General features: G+C 36.4%; 1 protein-coding gene across 3 annotated transcripts in view; it reads left to right on the top strand.

Moving 5' to 3' along the window:
- Positions 1–215: 215 nt before the first annotated feature.
- slc5a6a (solute carrier family 5 member 6a) overlaps positions 216–24,257 on the top strand; it is a 45,725-nt gene continuing 21,683 nt past the window's right edge. For 2 of the 3 annotated variants that reach the window (XM_030128697.1, XM_030128699.1), the window contains exon 1: positions 216–316. The gene's annotated coding sequence lies outside the window, so the exon portion shown is untranslated. Of the gene's footprint in view, positions 317–1,039; positions 1,106–24,257 lie in introns of those variants that run through there. The other variant, XM_030128698.1, reaches the window with a different exon arrangement.

Below are 24,257 nucleotides of genomic sequence, written 5' to 3' on the forward strand. Positions count from 1 at the left end.
GATTTTTTAGGTGTACAGTTTTTGTTTTGTTTTTTTAGGTGTACAGTTGTTACAGTTAATTCAACTCGACACATGAGTCACCGCTGGAGGAGGGGGAGGAGGAGGGGGAGATGTGGCAACCCAGCTTCTACAGATGCGCACTGGGAGAAATGGAGGATGTCGACGGGGACATTTCATGAATGTCACTGATGTGTTCCTTAAATGTGTTCCTTAAATGTGTCCCTGAACAGCGGCTGGGTTCATGTGGTGGACAGGCTGACACGTTGAAAGACAAACTGTCACGGTTGGCTTGAAGGTGCAGGACGTCGCAGAGTAGGTAAGAAATTGTCTGCGTGTTGGTGTTTGTGTGAAAGCAGACGTATGGGGTCCATCAGCGGCCATCGCCATGGCAATTAATTACAATGATAGAGATTCCTCTGAGCGGCTGTGGCTGCAGAACCGCACCGTTTATTAGGGGTAATTATCATGAAAAACTGACATTATCTTCCGCTGTCATCTTGTGTCATGACAGAAAAAAATATCGTGGCTTTTGTCAGTGACATTCCTGCTATGTGTCCAATTGCACAGTAGTTTAATTCTATTTAATTTCCAATGGAGCGAATGTACCAGTGGAAAACCTACATTCATGGGTCAATATAATAATCCATATTCCAGCCGAAGCACGTGTTGAGCTGCCTTCAAAAATGTCGGAAAGGTCGTGACTTGCGATAATGACTTGCAGATTGTGACATATAAGAGCCGAAAGCACGAATCAGTCAAATAACAATAAACTCTTAAGGAAATAAAAGTATAACCTCTACAATGGTAATATTCAGGTGGTATGTGAAGTTTGTAACAAAATAAACATTTTTAAGGAAACAAATGTAAGAATAACTCGCGATATTTGGTTGTTTCCGTGAAAAAGGTTTTTAAGTGGTAGAACTGTAACGGTTTAATGTACGAAGGAGTGCGCAATATGTGACAGTGGAGTTTACGAGGCGCACATGAACGCAGCACCATATCTTATGTCAAGGAGAATGGGCGGGGCTTCAATGCCACACACACCACGAGTGTAGGTAGAAATGATGTTCCGGAGCCGCAGTTCAGCAGCAAACCGCGGCCAAAGGTAAGTTAATTTCCCTACTTTCTAAGTCAAGAACATACCCATTGAAGAATCCCATTTGAGGTGTGTTTCATCATCGGTAAATAGTCAGAGGTGACCGGAAAGCACAGATTAGGTTGACGTTGGCGCACGAGGCAGATGGGAAAGTTAGTGTGATTGGACAACAGAACCACACCGAACCGGTTCCGTCCACGGCCACTGGGTTTTACTGAGATTTTAATGAGGTGTTTAACGGCTGGCAACGGTCTGACGGTACAGCCCGGTCCTCATGCTAACCGTAAAGGCAGGTTAGCGACCGAAAGCCGGTTTAGCTAGCACACCGCGTCCAAATGAATGACCTGTGGCAGCGCGTGCACAGGCTAACAGCCCGCGTGGATGGAGGAGCGTGTCACCGGTACTGTTTATTATTCTGTCAATAAGAAGGAGTGTAGGGGTCAGGACAGGGCTGACCTGCCATCTGGAACCAAAATGTACACAGAGGAAGAGTTTATGCAGTTATTACAACACTCTTATAGTGTCTTGTGTAAGATAACACAGGCATAGTCAACATTAGAGCTGCAGCTACCCATTATTTTTGTAATAATATACTAATTAACCCTTTCAAGCATGAATTATGAGAACCTTTGTCAAGGTTTTTTTTTCCTGAGAGTTTTTATTCTTCTGTAGGCATTTAAAAAGAAAAAATGTCCACTCAGCTGGACACCATGCGTTTAATTTTAGAGGCACAGAAACATGTATTTACTGATATACTGTGTGAAAACTATGAAATAAAAACATTTTTAGGGCTGTTAATCTGATGTTTTCTCACATTTTAACATACCTGCATGGAGATAATATGCAAAAAAAAAACACTTTTTGTTTAAAAAATAAAATAAAACAAAGCAAAACTGTTAATTACAGTCTAATAACAATTAGCAATTTTTAAAACTCAAACATGTTAGTGCAGATCAGGTTTATCTAGAGCAGCACAGTTACAGTAGTGGTTTGAATGTCAGTGTATGAGATGATGCATAAGTGTCCACTGTGTTGGCTGATATGGAACTAAAACAACAAAATCCATGAATATACAAGAGAACACCTTAAACAGCTGTCCACTGTGGTGACCACTATGCATGAAAGGGTTAAATGACAAGTTACAGCAGGGGTGTCAAATATGCGGCCCACGGGCCAAAACCCGCCCACCAAAGGCTCCAATCCGGCCCACGGGATGAAAAGATATTAACATCCAAGGGTATTAAACTTGTTTTAGTTCAGTTTCCACATACACACCAATGTGATCTCAAGTAAAATAATAACATAATAACCTACAAATGACCCTAAATCTTGGTTTAATGTGGAAAAATAATATTACATTATGCCTATAAATAATGACAACTCCAAAATTTTCTTGGTGTTAGTACAAAAAAAAGCATTAAAATATGAAAATATTTACATTAACAAATTATCTTTTAACAAGAAAATGTGAATAACCTGAAGAAATATGAACAACCTGAAATGTCTATAGAAGATTAGGTGCAATTTTACCAATATTCTGCCTATTACTAAATGTTTTGTTCCTTGGTGGATCTGATCCGTAATGCACAAGTATAAATGGCAAGTTGAGGCATAATATTGTTAAAATTGCAGTTAATTTTCTTAAGGAATTTCAGTTTTTCAGGTTATTAACATCTTTTTTGTTGTGATAGTTTGCAAATGTAAATATTTTCACAATTTAATGGCCTTTTTTTTTTTCCTTTTTTTTTTCTTTTTTTTTGCAGTTAAACGAAGGAAAATTTGGAGTTATTATTTATGTTATGCTGTTATGTTACTGGTCCGGCCCGCGTGAGGTTAAATTGTGCTGAATGTGGCCCCTGAAAGAAAATGAGTTTGACTTCCCTGTGTTACAGGAAACAAAAGACATAGTGTCTGTGTTTCCAAGATGCATTTTGAAGGTTGGAAAGTCGGAAAAATATCCCCAATTTCAGATATTAAGTGATTATTATTATTGTTATTGTTATTGTTATTATTATTATTATTATTATTATTATTATTATTATTATCCTTTGACATCACAGTCTATTGACACTAAACTGCCTCTTTTATTCACTACAAACCAGTTGATGAAAATGTGCCTGACACACTTTTTTTGTATTTTTGTAGAGCTGCAGCTATCAGTTATTTTGTAATCTCTTATCTATTGTTTATTTCCTTAGATTAAACAATTATTTAAATAGATGAAAAAAAAAAATAGTAAAAATGTGAAAAAGACATGTCTGATAATGACAACTTGTCCTTTATTCCAGAACCAGCTGAAACAACAGCCACAAAAAGTATAAAAGTAAAATGATGTATAAAATATATCTATAAAGAAATAGCAACAACAACAGTATGAAAGTATATATAAGTATATCTATAAATATAAACCAGTCTAATGACCTCTACAAACTGTATGTGCACTACAGTCTTCAACACATTAGGATCCAACTTATGAACAACTTAACATGGAACTAACGAACACCTTTATGCTGATTCTGGCGTTGTGTGCGTCACAATAAGCGTTTGTGTGAAACGCAGCAGTGGAACCATTGTTTAGCTACAGCGAAATTAAAGAAACTAAGCTTCAATTCAGGAAAATTGTGATCTAATTTTTTTAATTGATTTGAGTCGATTAATTGTTTCAGCTCTAGACCCTGTGCTACTTTTGTGGCAGTTTCCGAATGATTTTTTCCCCTCTATTTAACCTTTTGTAAGGGATTTATCACCAGTTATTGTCATATAATCCTCTGTATTTTGCTTTTTTCTGTGAAAATCTGGTATTTTCCTATATTGAATTTATTGATCATGTTCATACGGAGTCTCTGAACGTCCAAATGGGTCATATGTGATGACCATGGAAAAAATGACAAACTGCAATTTATACCAATTATTTACATGTATTGATTGGATTAGTGGATCAACAATATTTATTTTAATTTTTTTTAGTAGATGCTTTTGGTTGCAAGTGACAGTTTTGGTCTTTAATTATTAATATTTAATCACTACCTGAGACTGTCAGATATCAAGTGTTTATTCTTTTAACCTCCTGAGATTCAGGAGAATGCACATTTCTGAATTTTTTTATGAAAAATTGTCTAGACTGAAAACATCATGACACTGGTGCATTTTTTCAGATAGATTTTCTTTTTTTCCACTGAATGTCCTTTGCAGTGGCTTTATTTAATTTATTTATTTGTTTGTTTGTTTGTTTGTTTATTTATTTATTTGAAGATAAAGCTGTGGAACTCTTGTTCACAAACATGGACAAAAAACATAGCTGGTTCTTAGGAGGTTAAGGTTGGTTTGTTTGTCTGACAAATAATGACAATCCTAAATCTTTCCAATTCTGCCATAACATCAGTTGACTTGATCCTACCGTCAACTCTCTAAGACTGAACATATTGATTTCTGCTGAAAATACATGTTGAACCTAGAATCATTTCATCAGAGTCACTGTTTTTGTCTCATTTGGAAATTCTGAACTTTATTATTTATGCCAAAAGATACAGTTTTTGTTTTTTCAACACTAATCTTTAAGTGCTTATCCATGAGTATGTTCCGGTAAAACCCAAACTTTGCTTATCCCATGTTTTTATTCCACATGATATACTGACACTGGGGGTTAGCTTCATGTCTTTTTTTTCTTTTCTTTTCAGGGCTGATACTGATTATCAAGGCCAGTAACCAATATTTGGAACCAAAATACATTTGCAGTAAAAATGAGCAGTCATGGTGTCATCTTGTAAAATAACTCCAGCATAAAATGTCTGATAAAGAAAGTACAAAAATAATATGCAAAGACAATATGGACTACAGATTCATATGTTTACTGTTTATGTTTACCCTCAAGCAGACTATAAATTACTACATGTAAAGACACAGTTGTTCTTTTCCAATATCAGCACTGATGGGTTATTATTTGTGACTATAACCAATCGGGTAACGCTCATTAATTCTACAGAAATGATGAGTGTCACACATTGCTTATTAAACTGGCATTATTGGCAATTGTTTAGCACCTATGAATCACTACTTAATGGTCTATTGCGGATTAATTTAAATGTTTCATTATCTCATTTCTCACCTATAGATGTGAAGAAAACACAAGTACATTTTCAGCAGCCCTGGCTACCAGCAAAGAAATAACTCTGAAGTATAATATATCACATCATCCAGAGACGACCAAATAGCTGTTTAGATCTCAGAAAACTGTCACAGCTACTGCAAGCTATTATTATACACCAGTTCCATTCAAGCACCATTCTTCTATAGTGAAATGTATGTGTTATTTTTAAGAGGCCCTTCACAGCGAGAGAGAAGCAGATACTTGGTCTTTTTTAGTCCATAATTCCCCTCTTCTCTTTCTCTGCAACACGGCCCATAATGGAGAGTTTTGGGGGCAACTGAGAGGATTTTTACTAAAAATGTCTGGTCAAATTTCAAGGACGATACCCATTTTATGAGACTAGGGGTGTCAAATTTGTTTTTGTTGCAGCCCAATTTGACCTGACGTGGGCTGGACCAGTAAAATAATAACCTAACCTAGAAATAATTCAAAATTTTCTTTGTTTTTAATGCAAAAAATTTTAATTATGAAAATGTTTACATTTACAGACTATCCTTTCACAAAAAATGTGAACCTGAACAAGGAAAATAAATGAAATATTAAAGGGCTCATATTAATCTAAACCCACTTTTATTAGTCTTTGGTTCATTTATTTGTGTATTTGGACCCTAATAGTTCATAAAGTTTGAATTTGAACCCTCCAGCTGCTGCAAAGCTATCTTTATATTCATTTGAGCATTCATTTTATAACTAGTTACATCACAACATTTGCACATATAAGGTCCAGCCTTCAGACCACCATTTCTCCAGTATTTCTCCATAAGTGTTTGTCAGCAGCAGCAGTTGTAGTCCAGACTGAAAATATGTCCAGACTTGGAGCCCATTACCTCAAATGTTCAGTTGTTGGTTGAACAGGACAGAGCAGCACAGCCAACAACCTGGAGGGGGCGGTGCCTGAAGTGGCTCATTTGCATTTAAAGGGCCAGCGCTCCAAACCACCTTTCTGGTGTCATTACTGAGAAATAGGGTTGAAGATGGACCTGTGGAGTTGAATGAATGAAGAATTCAGACCCAAGCAGAGCATTTACAGTTTATGGAAACCACAGGGAAATGTGGGAAAATGCAGAATTCCATTTAAAAAAACAAAATATCACTCCTTTTAGAATATTATGCCTAAAGTTATTAATAATCATTAGCCTCCATAGCATCATTGCCAGAGTCATATTTTTGGCCGAATTGTGATATCTGCGTAACTTTACTCTGTAAACACTGCTGCTTCATTATGTGCAGATATCACAATTTGGTCAAAAATGTGACTTCTGTAATTATGCTATGAGACTAACGATGTGCATTATGGATCACAATGGACCTACAAAGGCACAAAACATTTAGCAACAGGCATAACATTGTTAAAAGTTTGGAACTAAAATGAATTTGACACGCTTGACTGTTAATATCTTCAGTATAATTGTTACACTTTGCAAAATTTCTCCCACAGGCCGGGTTGGAACCTTTGGTGGGCTGGTTTTTTGCCCACGGGCTGTATGTTTAACACCCCTGTATTAGACTGCTCAAACAGTCCAATATCATAGTAAGTGTATATTATGTAGATAGTTAGAATTGTAGTTTATGTATCCTATCATTTGGAACAGAGAGAACAGAAGATTTCAGTTTCAAGACAGACTCTTATGAACTTTGACTTCTCTGTGAACACCATTAAACATTCTCAGTGTTTCAGTTGGTGTATCAGCCTTCAGTGCAGTAGCCAGTGTTAATATGTTGTCAAATAATGACACATTGATGAAGACTTAGTGTTCTTTTATTACTGTTCTTTTTTGACTTCAAAACCTGTAAACGTGATTCTCAGTGTCTTCATGTTGTCCCAGGCTACATGTGGCAGTATATACCAAAACAGGCCAGGGTTCAGCTGAAGAAGGTTTAATGATTGTTCAGATTATTGGCCTTTGAAGTTGCTGAGATACAAGTAAAGCTGCGTGCGCCTGTGAAACCAGAGAAGATGACTGAGGACCTGCTGTGTGTAGACCTGCATGGCTGTAATGCATACACATCCAACTATGGCAGGGTTTTTCAACCTTGGGGTCGGGAACCCACATGGGGTTGCCTGAAATTTCTAGTAAGTGATAAAAATAATAATAAAAAAAAACCTTTACTAATAAAAATCTGTGTTGAGTTGACAGAGACAATCCCAATCCATACCAGACAAACTGTGGTTGTGAAACTGAAGCACTGTGGTTCTGTTTATCTGTCAAATGTTCATTGTGGTCAGTTTCAGATGCTGCAGCTCTTTCATAATTCATACTTTGAATTCTTGTTTGTTCAGTATTAATTGTCAGCCTTGTAAATCCAAGCTGGACTGACTGTACATATCCTGACCAAGGAAAATCCAAGTCTCCCTTTGTGCAGTAATCTACACCTGGCTTTTCTGCCTCCATCCATAATAATAAACATTATATAGACTAAGTGTCATCTAAAATTAACATTTATTCGCAACATAGTATAGCAAACTATTACGTGATCAAACACAAATGAATTTTATAAAAAAAAAAAAGTTTCTGTTTTGAATGTCTGGGGTCAACAGAAATGTGTGATGTTAAAATGGGGCCATGAGCCAAAAAAGGTTGGAAACCACTGAACTATGGGCTTGTTTGCAGTCAGTATTTATCATATCACCAGTTTAAGGGAGATTAGTGAAAGTGTAATTTGCAGTTTATGTGTAGTTCACCTACATTCATATTCTTGCAAATTTTTTGGTCATTAAATCAGAATCTAGATAGATAGATAGATAGATAGATAGTCATTTGTACTATACAAGACTGTAGGTGTAGAGCCATAAATGAAAAGTTGTTGTTTTTTTTTTTTTGTACTATTGCTTGTGTACTGTAACGGAACTCTTGAACCACCCTGCCACACTTCTTATTTCATCCTGACCATCAGCCACCACCACTCACTTGACCTTTGCGAGAGCATGTGATAAAAAGGGCAGACGCTGCTCAGTTCTCACGAAGGAATGTCATAGCAGTCTGACGAAACGACTCAAACCCAATGCTTTAACATTTGCAGGGAACATTTTTTGTCTTATTTTTTATTTCTGTATTTAAAAATTTTTTTTGCTACTTTGTATCATTAACATGCTTGTCATCCGGTGCCAAATTGCATCTTTTATGGATCCCATTAATGCAGAATATTGTCTCTATGGAGTTCAGACTTAATGCTTTAGTTGCCAGTGTGTTGTCTGTGCTGTCCATTTCAGAGAAAGACAAAATAAAACAGTGTATGTCAATACATCCCCCTTTTAGGACACACATCTGAGCACAAACTGAAGCCGTACGCTTCTGTAAACGGAACAGTTTAAACAGTATTTGTACACTAAAAAGGATGGACTAAAATATCTATCAAATGTATCACCATATTCAGGTTGTTGTCTTTGTTTTTATTCAATATTCTGAATATTTCACTGTGTCCGTCCATTAAATGTGTTCATGTGGACTAAGATCTACTGCAGGTACAAAACAGACTGTGGGAAATTGCATGTAAATTACTGTATTTAGATGACTTTAGCGCCCCCCCAAGCCTTAAGTGGCCTCTCTAGAAGGTCTGTCATTGATGACTGTTTACATGACCATCAAAGTCAGATAACTGTTAGTAATCAGATATTTGTAATAATCAGATTAGGGCTGCACGATTTTGGCAAAAAAAAAAAATCCCGATTTTTTTCCTGTAAAAACTCGATTTTCGATTTTGATTTCGATTTTTGGGTAAAACTACAAAAGACAACAGAAGTCAGCATGTCGTTTTCGTGAGCAGCCCACAATGCAAGGCACTGCTCTGACCTCAAATCTGTGATGGTATCACGTGATGAACCCCCAGAAGTTTATTTTTTCTTAATTAAATCTTTATTGAATGAAATAGAGTATATGTATGCAACAAGAAAATAACATAAGTTTGCCGGGGGAATACACTATAATACAATGTCCAAATCAGAGCAAATACTTATGTTTTTTATAGCCTTTTTGTTTCCAGATTTATCTAACAGCTTTAAATAAAGTTCAACATCTTTCAAAAAATAAATAATATTTGTTTTTGTGTTACAGAACTTACATTTGTGAATGAAAAATTTAGCAAGTAAGAGGACTAAATTAATTATTTAAATTTTTATATATATATATATATATATGTGTGTGTGTGTGTTGTTGTTGTTGTTGTTTTTAATTTTATTTATTTATTTATTTTTTCCTGGGTATCTGGGCCCACAGAAGTGATACCAATGTAAGTCAGTGACAGGTATCAGTCGTGCGTGCGTGCGTGCGTGCGTGCGTGCGTGCGTGCGTGGACCAGGTTAATATAAGTGATCCACATGCGGTTCTGTTTAAACTGAGGGATCCGTGCGTGGAATAGACTGACCCAGGACACGCTGGAGGGATTCTATCCTGGAGCGGGTGGATGTGTGTGGGCACAGGGCTGTGTGGGCTCCTCTGCTGAGGCTGATGACCCCGAGACCCGGACCCGGATCGGAAGAAGACAGTACGGTACGGATCCGGGACAACGGAAGATGAGTGATCCGCATGCAGTTCTATTTCAGTTGCGGGATCCGTGCGTGAAGCCACGGCTTACATTGCTATAAGTACTGCGGGCTCATGAACACATTTAAAGTCCGGCCATTGCACAGAGTTCTGTGACAGACCGCTGTCACTGATAGGAGGAGGAGCCTACGGGAGCCCGCAAGCGCACGGCCCGCAGGCACGAGAGAGATGAAATCGATTTTACGATTTCCCTTTTTTAAAAATCGTCCTAATTAAAAAATCCGATTTCGATTTAAAATCGATTAATCGTGCAGCCCTAAATCAGATCTAACGCTTTTACATGCACTTAATGCGATAATCAAAAACCCTGGTTTAGACGCTCCAGTCCTTTATCTCATAGTCCCATAGTGATGGTAAACTCAAACGTCCTGTTATTGTCTTCCGCTCATGTTTGACTACATAACTTCTCTACAATTTTAATTGTTTTTACACATGCACAAGTATAAAAGAACAAAATAAATCAGATTAACCTTATACATGCAGGGAGACATCTAGGTGTGTTAATCTGATTTATTATACTCTGATTACAGCTGTTATCTGATAAAACAGATCAGATTATACTATTTACACAATCACTGGAATAATCTGGTTACTCCAGAAATCTGATAATAATTGAAATATTAATGTGAATGTTATCAGGCTCATTGATGACTGTTTGGGCAGAGAAATGTGTTTTACTGTACCATGACGTCAACAAGTGTATTATGTCTGGAAAAAAATAATAATAATTTTAGACCTATTAAATTTTGAATATAAATTACTTTGATTAGTCAGATTGAGGTGTTTGGTGGTGGTGATTAGAGCAGTGTTTTTCAACCTTGGAGTCAGGAGCCCATATGGGGTTTCCTGGAATTCAAAAGGGGGCGCCTGAAATTTCTAAATCTAAATTTCTAAATCCAACCTTAAAAATAATTAACACTATAGACCAGGGGTATGTAAATCCAGTCCTCAAGGGCAGGTATCCTGCATGTCTTAGATATTTCCCTCTTCCAGTTCACCTGGTTCAATTACTGATCAGCTCATCAACATGCCCTGCAGAAGCCTGATAATGATGTAATGGCTTCTAGGTGTGCTGGAAGAGGGAAATATCTGAAACATGAAGGATACTAGCCCTTAAGGACCGGATTTGAATCCCCCTGCTGTAGACTATAATAGAGCTGTCAAACTTATTTGAGTTCAGGTTCCACATTCAGCCCAAGTTGATGTCAAGTGGGCCGTACCAGTAAAATAATAAAACCAGTAGCTCACCTTCACCCAGTGTTTTTCAACCTTGGGGTCGAGTTATATGTTGAGTTCACAGAGACAATCACAAACATAAAAGACAAACTTAGTGTGAAACTGCAGCACTGTGGTTCTGTTTATCTGTCAAATGTTCATTGCGGTCAGTTTCAGATGCTGCAGCTCTTTCATAATTCATAGTTGGAGTTCTTGTTTGTTCTGTATTAATTGTCAGCCTTGTAAATCTAAGATGGACTGACTGTACATATCCTGACCAAGGAAAATCCAATTCTCCCTTTGTGCAGTAATCTACACCTGGATTTACTGCCTCTGTCCACAATAATATACATTATATAGACTAAATGTCCTCTAAAATTAACCTGTATTTGAAGCATAGGATAGTACGGAAGCGTATTGCATTCGCACAAAAAACTAGAATTTGGTTCTGTTTTTCCGAATTGAGATAATTATCTCGTAATTACAAGAAAAAATAAGTTAAAAAATAAATAAATAAAAATTTGGTTCTGTTTTTACGAGATAATTTTCTCATTAATTTGGAAAAACAGAGCCGAATTAAACATTTTTCAGAAAACAGTATCTCGTTAATTAGTTTTTTTTGTGTGAATGCAATACGCTTCCATAGTATAGCAAACTATGACATGATCAAAAACAAATTAATTTTAGCAAATAAATGTCTCCGTTTTGAATGTCTGGGGTCGACAGAAATTTGTGATGTTAAAATGGGGTCAGGAGCCTAAAAAGGTTGGAAAGCACTGGGTTAGAATCAGAAAAACTTGACTGACCACTGTGACTCTCTTCAGGGCTGATGCTAATAAATAGAAGACCAGGAGAACACATAGTCAATATTTGGAGCCAATGTAACTATCAAGGGCTAATTGTAGAGTAACCTCGGAGTAACCAAAATTTCAGTGCCAGTCTTAAAGCTGGACTGTTTAATCAAACACTGCCGCCTGGTTTGTGTTTAAACTGATTCTGTTCTGCAGTGAGTGAAAAGCCTCCATGTGCTGGGAGCTGTTTGATCCTTTTCATATTGTATCAAAGTGGCGTATCGTGTGCAGCTGCAGACCTTCCCACGTCCTGCTCAACCTGCTCACATCATCAAACAGCGCGTTTCAATTTTCCACCGTTTGCTCAGAGGACGAGGCTGTAGGGGTAAATTCAGCGACTCCACCAGCTCAGCCCTGAATACCTCTCATACGACGTACAGTCATTGTCCGTTCCCCTGTTGCTAGGCAACTGTGGGCTCCTTGACCTCTTTGTATGTATGATGTTTAGTGTAGCTGATGACAGTGACCCAACACACACAGCTCAAATATTAAACAAAAGCACTTTAATTTGTTGTTTTTTACATTTTTTGTTGGACTGAAAAAACAGTGTGGGAAAAATGAGACAGTGAAGCGGAAAATAGAGTTAAATATTTGTCAAGTAATGTTAGGTTTTGCTGACCTTGTGACAGAAAGTCTAAATATTGATTGCATATCACATGATCACACTCAGAGCAATTGATTGTGGCTTTGTGCTGCAGTCGTCTGTTTTCATGGTGAAGTTGGTTAGGTGTTCAGGGGAAAAACACAAAACCGTACAACAGTCAGTTATTGGTGTTATGAGAGTGGATTTTTGTCTGGTTTAAAGATTTGAGTTCTTGTACTTCTTGAAAGTTTAATTAGTATTTATTTTACTTTTTTTTCCCATTAAGATATTTAGTATTACACCTGCCTATCATTAGCCTCATAGCATAATTACCTAACTCATACACAAATGGACAAAAAAATGTGGACATTTTGAATCCAGGTGTTTCTTTTCTAACAGGGGTCTGGGATACAAAACAACAACAAATGTCATAATATAGTTTTATATTGGGATAAATATCATAATAATTATTAATATTGATTTTTCTATGTCTGATCCTCATGAACTTCTATGTCTGATCCTCATGAACATCTCACAGCTGGAGACATGATGTGTCCACATATTTATATCCATATAGTTTAGAAACATCAATATTTCCTTAAAGTTTAATGTTAGATTTTTCTTCCTCAGTGAGATGTGATGAAAGTAGATGGTCATTTGTGGAAGAAAATTATTTATAGTCAGCAGGAAAAATATATTAGAAATTTAGAGGCAGAACATTTAATGTATATTAACTCTTTCCCTCCAGAGCATTTTCCAGTGAGTTGGTAGCCAGCGCCAGCCGTTTTGGTCATTTTCTCTAATCTTTGGAGGCTCACTGAAAATGTTGTGTTAGGAGTATGTGAACACTGAATATATCAAAAGAAAGAACAGAACTTCAACTTTTAAACACAAAAAACGATTTTATTCTATCTTTATTTGTTCATGAGATATGAACATTTGAATATTGGTTATTTTCCGGAAAAAACAATTTTGAGCAAAAAGCCGAGAAAATTGCATTTTTTTCAAAGATATTGATTTTCAAGATAAAACTGATTTCCTATTTACATTGTTGACTTTCTCATTTACCAACAGTAACACTGTCTTCAAAATCACAAAATAAAATAATAACAGCAGTAATAGTAACAAACAACTCTAAGATATCCCATCATTCCACAAAATGTTAGTGGAATCAACACCAAACTTTAGACCAAACATCTTCTAAAGCACCAGGTTCCTTCTAAACTTATCACATTTACATACAGCAGTTATGAGTTTTTCACATATTAATTTAGTTTTTTGATATAAACACTTCCATGTTCCTCATTTTCAAGAAAAAAAGAAACAAATTCACCAAATACTGTAGATTTCTGGCCTTTCCTTGGCTGCACCAGGTCCTCCTGTTGGACCACCTGCTGTGTTTGATCTGGAAATAATTATATGGATAATTATATTTATCTATGTATGAATATATGTATTTATTTATTTCCTACTAAAGCCAAATCCAACAGTGTCTTCCATGTGTCCTGCTGACATTCTACAGCTGAATCTGTTCTGTGTCCTCAGTCTGAATCTGAACTCACTCTAACAGATGAACACTAGCTGTCCTTTGTCTTGTCCCATGTCTGTGTGTCTGTCTTCTCCTTGAATGTCCTCTAGAAATGTCTCTTTTCTCTTCCTCCTGTCTGTCATTTTCTCCGTGTCGCTCCGTGCCCCCCCCCCCCCGTGCGCCGCTCCGTGTTTCCCGTGTCCGTCTCCCTCACCTTCTATTTCTCCGTTGCTGTCTCTAAATGGTTCTTCTGTAGCTCCATCATATACTGAATTGTCAGACTCTGTCTCCATAATCATCTTTAAGGCTTTTGAAACTGTGTGCGGTTCCTGCACAGTCTGCATTTCCTCATTCAGTGACTGCCGCTGGATACGTTGCCATGGGATACGGAGACTCCAGTGCGAAAACGTTAAACCCGGTCCATCATTTTTCCGAAAAACCTGCTTAATTGTTTGTTTTTGGACTAAGGAAAGTAATTCACATGATCCGCAACACCTCCAACAACAGCATAATAGTGAAAACACGGATTGACGGAAAATCTCGTCATTGGCGGGGAAGCGTTGGGAAGCAATTGACGGAATATCTCGTCAATGGCGGGGAAAGAGTTAAAAAAAATAAAAATAAAAAAATGTGGAGAGAAATGAAGTAAAAACCATCTCTGAGGCATTTTGGAAGCAAAGATAATGATTTAAACCAAACTAACCAATGCAGTGATATTTATCCCATAATATAAAACTATATTCTGACATTGGTAATTATTGTTTTGTATCCCAGACCCCTGTTAGAAAAGAAACACCTGGATTCAGCAGGTCCATGTGGTGTATTACTTTGGCAATTATATATTAGGCAAACGATATATAACTTTATTTTTATTTGAAGAATTGTCTTTTACTTTTGGTGAAATCCTTGATTGATAGACGCTGAGATGATAAATTTGTTTTACAAAAGTATTGGACACTGGGCCAATAACCTTGGGAGAAAACTAAGCTGATTTTACTTGCAAATCTGTGGAACAAGTTAAGTTGTTCAATGCTGCATTTGTAACAGTCTTGTTTTTCATTTCAGTTATTAGTTTTTCTTCTCTAGTCGCTCTTCCATTGGACATCTGCGCAAAACTTTACTGATATTTACTAAATGTGTAAAAAACAGAAGTGCGTAATGTCCATTTTTCCATTAGCTTAAATCACAAATCCAATGATTTGTTTATTGGACACGAGAAGTCATTCCATAAACATGGCAACGTAAATATTGTGTTGATTTACAGATGTATTCATTATTATTATATATTACCCCTCTATCTCGTACTAAATTAAAAAATGATTGGGTTTTCTGGTGTGTCCACACATGCTGCACCATATTTCTTTTAACACTCTTCTTCTTTTATCATAATGTCCGTTAACATTTTTTTTTTTTTTTTTTTGTAATTCACGTGACTCTAGTTTGCGGAAAAAGGTCTTTCCATTGCAGTTTTGTGTGATATACCATTTGTGCTACGCCCGAAAAAAAAACTTCTTGCCAGTGCAAAAACTTTTCATCAAAAAACGAGACTTTTGGTGAAATTGTCGTTTTGTATGCATAAGTTATATTGCCGCAATTTGAGGGTCAATGGAAAAGCGACTACTGCTAGTTTTAGCTCTTGTCTGTATATTTATTATATATATTGAATAACCCTAGTAGAGGTAGACAGGAAACCCAGCTACAACCACATATGAGATGGATTGAAGGTTCTAGTTTGTTCGGTCATATAGTGTGTGTTTGTCCATTTTCTTCTCTGTGCTGAAGTAGACCAGCTCTTGTGAACTGTGCTTCGGCCTACTGATGCACAAGTAAGTTAGTGCTGTAAGCCATGTTCCTCTTTGTAAAGCTGATCTCATGCAGTGACCCATTAGCTCTACACTATTTCACATGGGCCAACCTGAGGGGATATTGCTGAGAGTACCATTAAGAAAAATACCAAGTGAATGCTCTGAGGCCCATATAGCCTTCTAGTAAAGCTGCCTCTTCTTCTTTATAGTCAGAAGTTACTGCTTAGAGACAAGTGTTGGATGTTGTGCAGGGTTTAAATGTCTGATCAGGATTCACTTCATTGTCTGCACTCTAAGAAACTTGGCTCTGGTGTCAACTTGGGCCACACCCATTAAAATACAGAAAAGAAACTTTGTGAAATTAAATCTCAGCACATTTTCTCAGTGCTAACCCTATTTCATCTGCCACTAGGCCTGTCAATTTTCACATAAACGCAGAAATGCAATTTTTGTATAATGCTAATAATGGCCTCCTTCCAGCTGGATAAAAACAGCTGAATGAACAAACAGAAATATCCTATTTCTTCAAAATTTCCCACATCATTTGCCACTGTTTGAGAATTGACTGGTGCTCTGTTGATGTCATTTCATTGGTTCTGACATTATCAGTATTTAATTTATTCATGACAAATTTTACAGTGCGAGTTTTATTAACAAAGCCTAAAAGGCAAACACAAATGTAGTTTGTAGTTCTGTGTTTGACTGTTCAGCACCAATAAATGACTAGACTTCTTTTGTAGATGTCCTGTGTGTAGAAATAATCTACTCTTAGGTTTAAACCAGTGGCATTAAAATTAACAATAGATGAATATTGATAGTTAGAGGTGTAAGAAAATACTGGATCTGCAATATATCGCAATATTTCATTTCACAATACTGTATCAATATTAAAAAGTACTGTATCAATATTTTTAGGTATTTTTTCAAATGCAGATTTTGTGGAGAATCATTTTAGTTTTTTTATTTTTCTTTTTTGTTTATATTTTTTGTATTATTATTTAATACTCTTTTATTAAATAATGTTAGTTCCTTTGTTGGGATTGCACAAAAATAATGTTCTGATGTTAGTTCTGAACTAATAGAATATATTTCAACAGGATCTTAAACTGTAATGTCTGTAAAACAGAATTTAAGCTTTAACACAGGAAAATTTTGTAATACAGCGTTAGATCCTGATCTGATTTAAAAAAAAAAAAAAAAAAAAAGAAAGTGTTTTGTAGTTGTGTATATTTCTGGTGTAATACAATTCTTCAAGGAAATAATCATTTAGAAAAAAAGAAACAAACAAAAAATTGCCTTTTTAACAGTATCATGATATCATGATCCTAGTATTGTGATTTGTATTGTATCACCAGATTCTTGCCAATGCACACCCCTATTGATAGTTAACATGAACTAAACCCTTATTATTATTATTATTAGTAGTAGTAGTAGTAGTATTTTTAGTATTATTATTAGCCCAATCTGTCAGCATTAAAGATATCTTTTGATGTTTAAGTAAGAGTTTCTGAAAGGGTGTTTGACAGTACACTGCAGGATGTAGATGCAGGTCATTTAGTCTGCATATGCTGGACTACTTTTGACTTCACTTACACAAAGAAGTTGCTGAACCAAACTATGATGCCGATGGTTACGACATTGTAGTCCACTGAAGAGACTATGGATATGAACCCATAAAGACCCAAACAGCAACTGGCAACCAAAAGCATCTACTGACATAAGCTGTTTAATACCTGTTGATCCACTAAACCAGGGGTGTCAAACATGTGGCCCGTGGGCCAAACAAACAGACAAACAAACAAAACTATCCTTCTACAAAAAAAAGTGAATAACCTGAACAAATATGAACAACATGACAGTTAACAGTATTCTGCCTGTTATTAAATGTTTTGTGTATTTGTAGATCCACTGTGATCTGTTAATTGTAATGAACATGTGTAAATGAGAAACTGAGGCAGAGTGTTAAAATTGCACTTAATTTTCTTGAAATATTTCCAGTTCATGTTATTCACATTTTTTAAAGGATACTTTGTAGATGTAGGGACGTAATGATATGAAAATTTCATATCACCGTTATTGTGACCAAAATTATCACGGTTATCATTATTATGGCGGTATTGTTAAAACGTGCTCAAAATGTTCAAAAAGTAATTATACACACACTGAAATAATTTAACCAAGTTGTATTTTGAGAAAAAAAACAACAAATAAAATAATGGGCACAATGTACTTTCTGTTGCAGAAACATTCAAATATTAACATGTGAACATCAAACATACAAATGTGCATTAAAGATGGAACCTTATGCCCATTGTTTGACCATTTTCCATATCAGTGAGTTGTTTTGTGTTTTGTCTCTCTCCCTCTCTCTCTCTCTCTCTCTCTCTCTCTCACACTGTTGGGAATTTTACCACGGTTTATCATTATACTGGTAATCATTACATTCCTATGTAGATGTGAACATTTTCATCATTTAATTGTATTTTTTTTACTGGTCCTACCCACTTGACATCATACTTGGCCTTATGTGGCCCATGAACTAAAATGAGTTTGACACACCTGATCAACATGATCAGTAAATTAAAGACAGGAAAATACATGATTTTCACAGAAATACGCAAAATACTGAGCATAATATAATAAATGGTCATAAATCATTTAAAAAAGGTGAAATCTAGAGTTAAATTAATTTGAGAATACCACTGAAGTAATACTGTGTCTTTATGGATGTTAATGGTCCAGGTCTAAACAGGTCAGCTTTCAGTACAAACACACTGGTGTTTGTACAAGGACACTTCCACTGTCATGTTTCAGCAGACCTGCTGAGGCTCCAACAGCTGAGTGGGAGAAACACACACCTGTCCATTGTTTTAAGGGAAATGAACCTGTTAGTGGGAGTTCAGTCCACTCTGTCAGCTTTACCTGATAGGACAGTTTCAAGGAAAACAGGAACATATTTGAACATTTTATAGAGTTGTGAACAGCCCAAACCAGCTTGTCAAGGAACTGACAAAGGAAACAAAACCAGAGAAGAAGATGGGTGGAAGTTATGGGTTCTGTCTAGTTTGACTGTAAATGGTGATTGTTCGTTCTGCTGCTGCTGTCTATGTCAGTTCTTTATATGTGGCAGTGGGGAGTTCAGATGAACGTATGTTTGATTGTCACTTTATTTCTTAAATAATTCATGCCTTTTATGAGGGTCAAAGTACCTGCTCTGGTCATTAACCCTTTATAGGGCACTTATCTATACTCTGAAATTCAAAATTTCAAATTTATATGTTATTGGAAGACATAACAAGACTTTATTACTTTTGTGAAATTTTTTCTATTATGTAGAAAATCAAGGTCAAATGTGGTACATTTGGTTCCTCACCCATAAGTGGCAAAAAAAAAATCCAAGAAGTATATGAACCAGATCCAGTGGTGCCACGGGGACACATGTCCTGTTCAACAGTGTCTGTGTTTGAACTAAAAAACTGATCTCCATGTTTAATACATGTATGAATAGGTCTGAGTAAGTACTGTCACATGACACATGCTACAATTTACAGAAATAAAATTTTGGGGTAAAAATACTTAAATTCCTGCTGCGTGACACAGGGACTCAAAATGAACATTATTTTATTCACTTTACTCAAATGTCCAAAACATGCTGTTCTCATCATAAATGGATCCTAAATGAAACACAGGGCTTCAACTCTGATGTTAAACTACAACTGGGATCAATATTGAATCAAAATGTTGAAATGATCAGTTTGGATGAACACAAATGTGTTGTGACACGGGGACAGGTGGGAACTGGGACACGGGGCCAGCAGTTTGGACCTTTGTTCAGTATCACAATAAAAGACTGACTGGAACTAAACACTACAAATAAGATCATAAACTTTTATTGAACAGACATATTACAACTGAAGTGATATATACAGATAATAGCAGAACATATTTGACTAATAATTGGATTGGACAGAACCTTTGAGTATTCTTGTAGTGTTGAAGAATTAGTTCAACACATTCACAGACTGAAAATATCACTGATACAAGAACAAGGCTTTACCTCTAATAGTGCATTTACATATATGACTCTGGACAAATATTATTACTAAAGTTAATAGTGCACTTACATATATGAGTCTGAACAAATATTAAAGTACATTTACATATTTTTGTGCTTTTTAGGTTTCATTTTATATTGATTTTATTTTTTTTCTACAAGTGATACTGAAATTTTGTAAACAGTTCCATAAAATAGAATTCTTAAGCTAAAAAATGAGCCTGTTTGGGAAGTGATAGGAGAAACTTTAATTTTTGACACTGGTGTTCACTTTGGCTTGGTCTGGCCTTTATATAAAAAAATACAAGAAAAACACGTGAAGTGAAAGGAACATGTATTTTAGAACATTAGAACATCACGTTTAGAACATTAGACCCCCATGTGTGCTGGTCCAGACCCCTGTCCACTTCCACATGATCCCTTTGAACATCATCCCTTACGTTAGTTCCATTACTTCATGGAACCGAACAAAGCAGGTCCACTCACTGTTCATGCACAAGTGGACCTTGCAGACCCTAGAGACCACATTAGACCTTACAGACCCTAGAGACCACATTGGACCTTACAGACCCTAGAGACCACATTGGACCTGACACACCCTGGAGACCACATTGGACCTCAGATTGTTGACTCACTGTCCTCACTGGAACTGTTGCTGTCAGTGTTGTGATGTGTGCAGAAATTGGCAGAAATAGTCACTTGCCTGTTAAAGGGTTAATGTTGCCTTTTTTTATTCTAAAGGGTTAATGTTGCCTTTTTTTTATTTGTTAACCTGCCTTTTATGTTGCTGTTTTTGCTCAAAGTTCTGTGTAATTCAGTGAAGTGTCAGGAATATTTTTCACAGGCACAAAAGCCAAATCAGTGTGGTATTTTAAGTAGCTTTACTGTTGTAATTTTCCATTAACCCCCCGTGCAGTGACTCGACCTGACGGCACAGCGTTTCATGTTTTTAGCTTCTTGAAGGAATCCTTTCTTTCAGTGGTGAATGTTCCACTAATGCTACACATGGAGTCTAACCAGTAGTGGAAGTACAACAAGCCAAGGTGCATGAAGGCACTATAAGCAAACACTGCAGCAAATGTTTAGGTTCCAGTTTAGTTAGGAGGTGGTTAAAGTTTATTTCCTTTACAGTCAACGCTACATACTGGTCAAACCCAATAATCTACAACATCATACTTCATTATTACTAATGTTCACTGAAAATGAAATGGTACAACATGTTATCACCCCTACACCAGCACTTACACATGCAAAATGTAAACAATAGCAAACACTGAAACTATAGAATAGAACAGAGTAGAGTAGAGTAGAATAGAATAGAATAGAATAGAACTTTGTCATTACACAGGTTATGCAATGAAATTACAGATTCAGACTAAGGCTCCGTTCACACAGCAGGTCTTAATGCACAATAGGGCATTAGTGACTTTTTTCAGATCGACTTATTTGTCAAAAAATTTGAAGTCGAGTCAACTTGTCGTATGATGACGTCATCACATTGACAGCAGACACACAGCTGTTCAACAATGAGCAACTTGTACTAACGTTCACTGTAACATTAACAATGTACAGTGACGAGCAGAATAAAATACTGGAAAGACACAAGCATCAACAGTCCTCAGACATTTAACCAAAACTAAACATAGGTTAACACCTTGAATTTTCTTTTAAATTTAATTGAACAACATAAAGTGGGAAAAGGTTCAGACGGCGGTAGAAAAGACGCACAGCATGTTAGAGAAAAGAGTGCATTGTCTTCATGAAATAAATGAACAGAATAATCCAAACACACTGGCTGTCCAAATTATTATTCAGTATTGGTGGTGCTTGCGTGGTTCACAGAACATTACTTAGACCAGAGTTTTCCTTGATCAGTCAGTTTAGTTCCTACTCTGAGTCGTCTTCTTCCTTCAGTCTTGGCCTTGCGCTAGTGACGGGTGCACGGGTGTTTTTTTTTGTTTGTTTGTTTTTGTTTTTTTTAACCCACTTTGTGGAATTTTTTGACCCGCCTCGCAAATAAAGTGACATTTTTTGGACCTGCACCAACCCGACCTGGGTCCGCTGATCCACACATCACTACTGCTCACTGTGCTCTATGTTTTCATGTATGAAGATGAGAGTATCGGCATGCGCTGAATGACGGCTCACGAGCTGTTGGGTGATGGAAAGGAGAGAGAGAATAACACACGACTAGTCGACTCCTCCAAAGTAAATCGACTTGTGCCACAGATGTTGATGCGTTGACAAACCCACTTTTCAGTTAATGCCCTAATGCACAATTCAAATTTTTTTGGTGAGATCCCATTTTTTTGTGTGCTTGTTCATATTACACCAGTGATTTTCAACCTTGGGGTTTTGACCCCACATGGGGTTGCCTGGAATTCAAATGGGGTCGCCTGAAATTTCTAGTAATTTCTAAAAATAAAAAAAACTTTCTAATTAAAAATCTATGTTGAGTTGACAGAGACAATCCCAGTCCATAGCAGACAAACTGTGAGTGTGAAACTGAAGCATTGTGGTTCTGTTTATCTGTCAAATGTTCATTGTGGTCAGTTTCAGATGCTGCAGCTCTTTCATAATTCATAGTTGGAGTTCTTGTTTGTTCAGTATTAATTGTCAGCCTTGTAAATCCAAGCTGGACTGACTGGACATATCCTGACCAAGGAAAATAACATTCTCAACCTGGCTTTTCTGCCACTGTCCATAATAATATACATTATATAGACTAAATGTCCTCTAAAATTAACCTTTATTTGTAACATAGGATAGCAAACTATTACATGATCAAAAACAAATTAATTTTAGCCAAAACATGTCTCCGTTTTGAATGTCTGGGGTCGCCAGAAATTTGTGATGTTAAAATGGAGTCACGAGACAAAAAAGGCTGGAAACCACTGGATTACACATTGAATGCGACTTCTATCAGTTTTGAGTATAAATTGAATTTGTCCCTGAAGTGACTCGCATGCGCAAAAGAGGTCCTGACGTAATACGTGAGCACGCAGACCTGCACTATGTTCACGGAAGGAATATGTTTTTCCCAATACTTCTCCTCCTGGAATGCAGAATTGTGACGTTTGTCGCATTTCAATGACATAAAGGTCTGATAAATGTGACCTGGCCGTTTAGACTGACGTCACATTGCAAACATATCGGATATGTATCGGATTTAGGACCACATATGAAAGTGGTCTGGGTCGGATTTGAGAAAAAAAAAAAAACAGATTAGTGCTGTTCAAACTGTCTTAAACAGATCAGATACAGGTCACATATGGGCAAAAAAATCGGATTTGGGCCACATTTACCTGCAGTCTGAACGGAGCCTAAGTGTATTGGATTTTTGAATCTGTATTAAATGAACTGGTCTCAGAAGAAGTTCACAGTCTTTATACTGATTGAGTTGTTGATCTGGTCCAGTTAAATCATCACTGCTCCTCTGGACTGAACTGCATTCACCTGCTTCTGTTCCCATCCACGCTCAGATTACACAGTCATTATGATTAAAGGGGGGTTTAATGGGGTATTACATCTTGGCCAGTGCTTGATCAGACCTGCACCCAGTCTCACACAGACAGGCCTGTCCATGCAGAACTTTCTGTGATGAACGCATTCAGACATAAACACACACATACACATACTTACTACCCCGTTAGTTTTGGTTACTATAGAGCAGGGGTGTCAAAGTCATTTTAGTTCAGGTTCCGCATTCAACCCAATATGATCTGAAGTGGGCTGGACCAGTAAAATAATAACAGTGAAAAAAGTACAATTACATTATGAAAATGTTTACATCTATAAAGTTCCCTCAAAAATCTGAATAACACGAACAACCTGAAATGTCTTAAGAAAAATAAGTGCAATTTTAACAATATTCTGCCTCAGTTTATCATTTACTCATGTGAATTACAACTTACATTACAGTTACAAATAGGGCTGTGTATTGGCAAGAATCTGGCGATACAATACAATCACAATACTAGGATCACGATACGTTATATCACAATATATCACGATACTGTTAAAAAGCAATTTTTTGTTTTGTATCTTTTTTTTAATGATTATTTCCTTGAAAAATTGAATTACAACAGAAATCTGCACAAATACTAAACACATTTTTGTTTGATCCCAACAGGATCTAATGCTATATCACAAAATGTTCCTGTGTTCAAACAGAAATTCTGTTTTACAGACATTACAGTTTAAGATCCTGTTCAAATGTTCATATTCTATCAGTTCAGAAATAACATCATAACATTATTTTTGTGCAATCCCAACAAAGGAGCTACCATTATTTAATAAAACAGTGTTAAATAATAATAAATAAAAAAGAAGAACAAAACAACAAAAATGAACCTCCACAATATCTGCATTTGAATAAATTCCTAAAAAATATCGATACAGTCCTTTTTAATGTCGATACAGTATTGTGAAATGAAA

The sequence above is a fragment of the Sphaeramia orbicularis genome, chromosome 24 (assembly GCF_902148855.1).
Source record: "Sphaeramia orbicularis chromosome 24, fSphaOr1.1, whole genome shotgun sequence".
In the NCBI taxonomy this organism is placed as follows: Eukaryota; Metazoa; Chordata; class Actinopteri; order Kurtiformes; family Apogonidae; genus Sphaeramia; species Sphaeramia orbicularis.